This window comes from Setaria viridis, chromosome 4 (genome assembly GCF_005286985.2).
Source record: "Setaria viridis chromosome 4, Setaria_viridis_v4.0, whole genome shotgun sequence".
Lineage (NCBI taxonomy): Eukaryota > Viridiplantae > Streptophyta > Magnoliopsida > Poales > Poaceae > Setaria > Setaria viridis.
In genome coordinates, this window is record NC_048266.2 from 32,177,571 (window position 1) to 32,186,357 (window position 8,787).

Here is an 8,787-nt window from a genome sequence, read left to right on the forward strand (position 1 = left end):
AATCGGCCGATTTACTGTAGTAATGAAATCGGCTATAAGACAGCCTGATCTCTGTAGCCTTGTAGACAGGGAATTACTAAAGTAATCGATACAAAGCTATGATAACAACACTAGGAACAGATCTAATCGGCAATAGATGAATTTAATAGCAGAATATAGAAAGAGCCAAAACTACCGATTCCTAGCTGGATAACTGGTGATAAAGACTAGAAAAACAGGTAAAACCTATGGATATAGCAAATATCGATAACTAGTGAATAAATCTAAACGAAACAACAGCGATACGCCCGAAGTTAAAGCTTAGATATTACTCGATAAACGGAACTTACAGAATCGGCCGGAGATCAAGATGATGCAGCCCTGCCAACCCGCATGAACTCGTGAGAAGAGAAAAGTAATGGCGAAGTCGCCTGCTTGAAAGTAAGTACGAAGAAAAAGTAGCTTGTTATATTGATTGGTTGATGATTACAGATTTACAAAGGCAGCTATTTATAGCCCCGTACAGATATCTTCTTAACCGACTAGAATTCTATCCCTAATTCAAACAGAAAACGAATATCTACAAACACGATTCGTGCTAGGTTGGTTACTCCACACTTCGTGGGCTGATTTCCACCTCATCCTTTTATGCCCTTCTAAGCCCATACAGGCCTAATTAGCCCATCCTCCTAATCGGCCGATTCCTCATCGGCAAAAGATTACCGATTGGGACTCTAGTATATTCGACCCGAAGCGAGACAGAAGTCACCGGCCGATCTCACACTGTAGCACCATTTGGCCGATTCCCAACTGTGCTTCTCCGATTCCCCCTCTTCTTGGCGCCGATTCTACTAGTGACGAAATCTGGCATGAACAGAAGTCGACACAAATCACCGGATCCTTCACCCAAGGTCCAGCACCCAAACACACTAGGCGATGTGAGAGCTCCCTTCCCTCACATCTCAACGGCAAATGCCGGCCTATCTTCAAAAAGGGGAGGTAGAAGAGTAGGAAAAGTCTAGTTAGAAGTAGCGGTAGTCAACAACACTATCCATAACTAGTGGACACGGATTATAGCTATAGCTTTATACACTCTGCAGAGATTGTACAACTGTACCCGCACGGATGGAGCCTGAACGGTAGCGATCCGTCCAAACCCCACCTAATAGCCGGAGCCCTAGTAGGTGGATATCTTTCTCCTGTTTCCTCGAGTCTGGAACCGTCCTCAGTTGCAGGGCACGCCATCACCAGTGAGGACCTCGAAGCTGTAAAACCTACCCATGCCAGGGTGCAGTCTGGTCAGAGCAGGCCAACGCCTTGAACTCCTTACATGATCCTCCAATTCGCCTACAGGCAGAGCACTATCTACCACTAGTCTCGGACCGAACCCCGCCCATAACATAAGCAAGCGGTAAGTACGAAATAGCTGCTGTGACTGGTGGTAAACTGACTCGGTCCTTAACCAGCTGAGAGCGAGCACTCTACTCCACAAGTATGTGCCGAAGCACCCGCAATGTACAAGTACGCCACCTGCTCCTCGGCAACAAAAAAGGTACCCGCCACATGTACGGGGTATAAAGAGAGTCCAGAATGCTCTCTCCCAGCAAGGCACTCCTCAGTACCAACCATGGCTCACTCCCGCCAAGAACACAACAAGGAGTCACACCCACCCAAAACACACGTGAGAGTGTTCAAGGAATCCCATCACAAAAACCATGGCAAATGCCCATCCATAACTCAAAAGCATGTATATGGATATATGAGTGGTGGACTAGCTACAGGTTTGTAGCTAGTGCACAAAAATAGGTAAACAAGGAAACATGATAAACAATTATCAAGGCATGGCTAAAAGCATTGGCTATGCAATCCATCACCATCAAGCAACACGAAATAAGCGCTAGCAACTAAGCATGCATAGGATCTATATGATTGGGAGTGACATGACACCTTGTCTGTAGTTGTTTGGATCTTCCTCGGCGTAGTCGGGATCTTGAAGGTCTTCCGGGTCGTAGCTCGGGTCTGGACGGAACGAGATACGACGTTTAGTAAACTAAACCGCATTACATCTAGGCAAAAACTTCAAGAAAGCTGAATTGAGAAGATTCAAATAACACCAAACTAGCTACAAACAACATGGGCTCGATTTTATGAATTTAATGCAACTGATTTCATATTTTTCGAAGTTAAAATGAATTAGTTATGAATTTTTAAAGATTAAAAGATTTATTTACTTATTAAATAATTTCAGAAAATATTTATTAAAAAGGGTGACATGTGTCAGCATCTGATTGGCTCACGTGGCAGCACGAGGGCATGCCACGTGTCTGATGACGCCATGCTGACGTCAGCGTTGACCGGTCAATGGTTAGCGTTGACTTGGTCAACGGTCAACAGTCAGCGGTGGGCCCCATGGGTCAGTGGGTCCCATGGGTTAGTGGGCCTGTTAGACTGTTAGTGGGCCCCACATGTGGGCCTAGGCTTGGACATGTCAGCGCCATGTGGCAGCCACGTGGCGCGCTTTATCCACGTGGCTCTGCCAAGCGGGCGCTTGCGTGGTAGGCTGCTGCGGTGTGGCATGGGCACGCGCACAGGCGGGTGAGAGCGCACGGCGAGCGCGGGCGTGGAGCAGCTCTGCGCGCTCAGGCGCGGTGCGCAGGCAGGCGTGGCGGCCCAGCCGGCACTCGGCCCTCGGCCTTGCGCCCATAGGTGCGGGTGCGAGTGCGCGCGCGTGCGCGCGGTCCCGAGGTTGCCCCTGGCCTCGGCACGGTGCGACGGCGCATGGGGTCCCAGCCTGCGGCGGCGACCTACAACTACGACGGCTATGGCTGAAAGACAAGGGAGATGAAAGGGAAAAGAGGGTGGCGAAACTCACGGTGGAGTGGAAGAAGGAGAGGCGGAGGGCATCGACGGCGAGCAGCGGACGGCGTCGAGCGGCTCCGGCTCCATGGGTGGCCTCCTCCTCCTTTCTCCCATCTCCTCCTCTGCTTCCCTTCCTTCTCCTCCTTCCTCCTTCCCCTCTCCCCTCTTCCATCCGTTCTCTCCTCTCGGGCGGCGGCGGTAGGGAGGAACCCTGGTGGCTTGGATGGCGAGGAAGGCGCCAGGTGTCCCTATTTATAGTGAAGAGGCGGATAGGGTTTGTGGAGGAAGGTTCTGGAGGGGGGCGGTGGCGTGCTAGGGTTTGCGGGGCGGCGCCGGCGATGTGGGCGGCCGGTATGAGGCGGCGGCTCGGGCACGACGGCGTGGCACCCATCCGGGACCTCCAGCGTGAAAGCTGGGCACGGAGTGGGTCACGAGCAAGCGCAAGGTCACGGTAGTGTGCTCCAGCTCAGGCGGATGGCGTTCCCATCCCATCCGCCCGCGCACGTGGCTGGCGCGTGAGGTGTACGGGCGCGGGAAAGAAGAAAGAGGAACAAGAGTTCCTGACAGGCGGGGTCGGTTGGTCAGCGGGAGAAAGAGAGGAAGTGGGCGTGGGCGCGAGCACGGGCTAGGCCAGTGTGCAGCCTGCTAGGTTGGTGCTCGGGCCCATGGTAGCTGCTGGTGGGCTAGGCCGGAGCAGTAGCGGCGAGACGGGCCAGGCTGAAAGGGTTAGCAGGCCAGCGGGTTAGGTAGGTTAGGTTAGTTTGGTTTTAGATATAGATTTAGTTTTAGTTTTGAATTAGATTCAAAATTCAAACAAACACTCAAGCATGAGATGCAAATAAAATCCAAAGAGATCCAAAACAATCCAAATATTTTTTTAAAATGGAAATTTAGGGATGAGAAGGGAGTTTTACTATCATTTTCAAACGAGCACACAATTCAAACAATTTTTTTTAAAATTTTGCAAATTTCACACAAATAAATATTACAAATTTTTGGAACATTACAGCTGAAGTGTGCAGAAGTCCATTAGAGATCAAGACTCATCAAGAACACATCCAAGCCACCAAAAGTGTATAAGTGATTAATCAAAAGCTTAGCACAAGGTTAGAAGCGTGATTAGTGCTAGGATAGGTCTAGAAAGAGAGAGTGCAAGGTGTGCCTACCTTGTGATCGGTTCTAGGAATGAATCATAGTTGTACAAGGTGTAACGGCGCCTTGGAGCCTTGGTGGCTCGCCGGCAAGTCTTTGACCCTTCGGCTTGGTGTGAAGTGGCCGCAACGACCGTGTGCGGGGGACGTGGAAACCCCCTTCCTTCATGAAGAAGCTCCTTAGTGAAGGCGACATCAAGGTGATTGGGGAACTTGGCGTGAACCTTAGTGGCCGAGCCTTTGTGGCAAGTCAAGGGGTGTCCCGGAAGAGACTTGGTGACCGGGAAGCAATACTCTTTGTGAGTGCTTCAACAACGTGGACTAGTGGTGGCTTAGTGCCTATCGATACCACGGGATAAACCCTCGCGTCAAGAGTTTACTTCCCCTCATCCCCATCTCTTACGTTTCCCCATTTCATACTTGCAACTTGTGTGGCTTTACTTTCTTAGTGTAGTATCTTGTTAGGATTGGTTCTAGGTTGCAAAACTTATTTTGGAATGAGGGTACACTAGATCAACCATATTACACATCTTGATAGCATGATCTAGTTTATGTTTTGTGAATTGGTAGTAGAAGCCATAGGTTAAGGTTTTAAGTTGCTTAATTTATCCCCTCCTCTTTTTAGGCTACAAGCACCGATTCCCAACAAATACAATGTTGCTAATTGTCGTGCTACCATCTGTACAGTTTCTAGCAACAAATCTAGCATCCGACTTTGTCTCTAAACTTAAATGCACCGGCTCAATTGGTTTCCCCAAATATCTCACAATCGGTCCTCACTCCCTTGTTCTTACTCTTAGTATTCTATTCCCTTAGTTGCAAATTGTAGTCGTTTTGACTTTTCTAGATTCATAGATATTCGTACGTATCTAAATATAGTGTATGTCTAGATGCATACAAACATCTATGAATCTAAAAAAGTTAAAATAACCTACAATTTGGAACGGATGGAGTATTTATTACCACCCTTTCGGGGAACAAACTGCTTTGCGAACTTATAAAGCCTGAGGAGTTGAGGTTAGTTTCCATGACGAGAACACAAGGGCTATGCTCTGATGAGGAAATTCATGACTATTCACGCGGTAGTTGAATTCTCCCGGTTAAATGGAGACGCATGAAAGCTGTATATGCTCTTCCGAGGAAACTTGTGACTGTTCACACACTATTGCTGAAGTGTGTGTAAACCATAGAGCACCGATATCCACAATTGTGCTCGTTGACCTGGAGAGCTGACAGACACGCGCAACCTGGGCAAGGGCGGGTGGTTGGGCTGGTGGATTGATTGCCCGGTTCCTTTGCCGGAGAGAGAGACTTACGACCCATTTGGTACGGTTCTTGCTCACGTTAAAATGACTTTAGCTCTAATTTTTCCGGTGAAGCGGCTTTCTGGTTTTGGGCTTGTCCTAAAACAATTTTTCCTGACTTTTTCAAATGGATAGAAGAGTACATTATTCATAATACCCTTTTTCTTTTTTCATCATTTTTCTCATTTATTTCTATTTATTTTTCTCTCCTTCTAATTCTTTCTTTTTTTTTCCTTCCGATCCCTTTTCTTTCTTCACGATCTGCCCGTGCATTCTAGTAAAATAATATGAGGCCCGCTGCCTATATCTCTTTGTCTTTCATTCTCTACCACCCGTTGGAGCCGCCGCCGCCGGTCCATTCTGCAGCAGATGCGCCCTGCCGCGCTGTTGGTTTGGCCCTCGCTGCGCCCTGCACAGCGGTGGCGCCGGTCCTCGCCCTCCTCGGCCATCCCCGCCCTCCTCGGCCATCCCCATGAGAGAGAAGTGGACAAGAGGTAAAGTGGTGGTATTTTTGTAGTTTCGATCAAATCGAGGGGCAGTGTCGTTGTCTTGGTTGCGGGAGATGGAGAAGCGGGGGCAAGTTATTTTTTTTCTCACCATGTCTAACGGTGAGTTTTGTGCTGAAGCTGATTTGGTTTGAAACGTTTGGTAGGGTTTCAGCATGAGCCGGCGGAAAAGCAGCTTTAAAAACCCTGCCAAAGAGGCACCTACAAGGCTACAATCGTCGGACTGGTCAAGCCGTGCGGGCCATGCCGCGCAAATGTAGGATCCGGCTCTGGCTCTAAACTGAAACGCTCCAGCTTGATTGGTTTCCCAAAATATCTCACCATACTTGTTTGCCAATATTGTTCTATTCATCACCTTGCTGGCGAACAAACTGCTATTACAAAGGCTGAGGAGTCAAGTCAGTGAACTCATGTCGCCTCTTCCATCCATTTAAACTACGGTGAGAACACGAAGGCTAATAGGCTATGCTCAGACGAGGAAACTCATGACTATTCACACGATACTGCCCTCTGCTTTGCACAAGGATATCCGGAGGTAGTTTGGTGTCCTAGCTCAATGACATCTGCTACTATAACTGAAAGGGGCGTGTGCCTCTCGGTTCCTACACGTCGGGAGGTTGCCGGCGGCCTAGGGTGTGTTTGGTTAGTAGAATTAAACGGTTCATGGACAGAACGGTGCATTTTGGATATGATGATCTAGCAAAGGATGGTACACACTTCTTTTTAGTTCCTTGTATATAATATGTACAGGTTCATACAGCTTCTTGTTTGGTTGGACGGATGGATCAGCCCTGGTACGTAATGCATACAAGCTGTTGTGCATATCATTCTATGCTAAGCCTACACATAAGACAAATCCAGAACCAAATTCATGATGCTTGCAAAATTCAAATAATGCATATAATCCAAAAGTTCAAGTACTGATATGTCTATAATATATCGAAATCACATATTGGTCTTGGTTCAATCACCAAGTCTACAGACTGAACTGGAAAAAAAAATGACCAAAATTTTTTGGCTGCAAGCATTATGACAACCTTACAGCACAAATAAGAGTCTATGAATTAGACTAGAAAATGACATAATAATGTGGATTGACCATATAGTTAAAAATAAATTAATCCACTATGTATTTGGGTTTGATTAGCAGCCATCAGCTAAAAACCTGCAATGTGCTCCTTGATATATCAGGCAACCCATACCATTTTGTTTGACAACGACAAACTGTTGAACGCCTTTGCTACTGAAGGATGGTCACATAAGTAAGCATAGTAGTGGACCAGATGGGCTTCTTCGAATCCGGGGATAGCCATCAGATTGTCATATAGGTCTTTTGGGAGCTCACTGTCTACAGAAGCAGTAGAGAATTTTTCAAGGCCACTATATTACATAAGGACACTATAAGGACACTATATTTAATGGCAGTAGCAGCAGTTTTTCTACAGAAGTACCAGCAGTTTGCACAATAGCATCTGAAAATTACATAAGGATACTATATTTAATGGCCATAGTGGTTTTGTCCATCTTGTCACATCCTCTCAGCAATTAGTTGCCTCTTTTCAACCATGAACCTATGGTCATTTGAGTGTGCACTAGCTGAAGTATGGGGACTAGGTGTCAATATGTTCTCCGGCAAAATAAAACAATCAGTGCCTTGATAAACAACCCAGTTATGGAGGATACAACATGCTATGACAACCTCGACTTGAGTAAGGTATGGGAAGAATGGCGTAGCATCATCAAGGACTTTAAATCTTCTCTTGAGTGATCCAAAGGCACGTTCTACAATCACATGTAGAGTAGAACACGTAGAGAGGAATGCCTTAGATTGAATAGCTCCTTCTCATTTTGGACTGGATTGTTTCCCACTCATTCAAGTGATAGCGCACACCATGAAAAGGTGGCATGAATCCAGGTTTGGCTCTGTATCCCGCATCCACAAGGTAGAATTTCCCTATAATATGAGGAACGTAATGCTTATTTTATTGGTTTTTTTAGTAAATTAGTGTATGAACACATACAACTATAGTAATATTACCTTCAAGAACTCGTAAACCACCATTCTCATGCTCTAGGGCATATGCTAAAACCACAGCATCATGTGTTGTGCCCTCCCAACCAGCCAGAACATAAGTGAATTTCATATCAAAATCTACAACAGCCATCACATTTTGTGTTGCAAATGACTTTCTACCACGAAAAGCTGGCTTCATAGACCGAGGCCCGTATATGTGTTCCATCAATGGCTCCAATACAATCCTATTTCAGCACGTAAGAAGGATTAGTTCCTAGAAATATGAACATATCAGCAAGGTATGATTGTCAATATCATACCTTAAAGTATGGATCCCATCTAGGGTTGCCTGCGATTTTGGTTGGGGTCTCCAAAGAAGGTGGTTGGATAAGATCATTTCTCAACTCACCTATGGCATTGAGGATGATTCTAAAGTATCTACTCACTGTTTCACTTGATCTCCCGAAGTTTGTAGCAACTACCATATTCCTTTCATTGTGTCCAATCGTATGGAGGAACATGGCAACTTGCTCCTCAACAGATACATGTATTGTATCACAAAGCTACTGTTGTTCCCTTAAGACTTGACACAGCTGAAAGAAAGATGCTCTCTTAAGCCTAACCATATTTGTGCAGGTTGTGTCATCCTGCAAAATTTTGTCATTCATGTAGGTTATTCTAGCCTCATCCCTTTCCACCAATGGGCCATATGTAATAGGTTCTCTCCTATTCCTTAATCTGGACCGAACATACAGAACAACCATAGAAGCGGCAATATATGCAGCAGCATTGATAAGCAATTTTCTCCTTTTAACTTGCCTCTTGTCCATCTACGTGACCCAAAGCAATGAAAAAAATTGTAATAAAAACCAATGGAGAATTAACCATGAATCAGGGATAAACACATGCACAACCATTACTGAAAGCAACCATCAACAATCAACAGTAGAATCTTATTATGCAAGAATATTTTC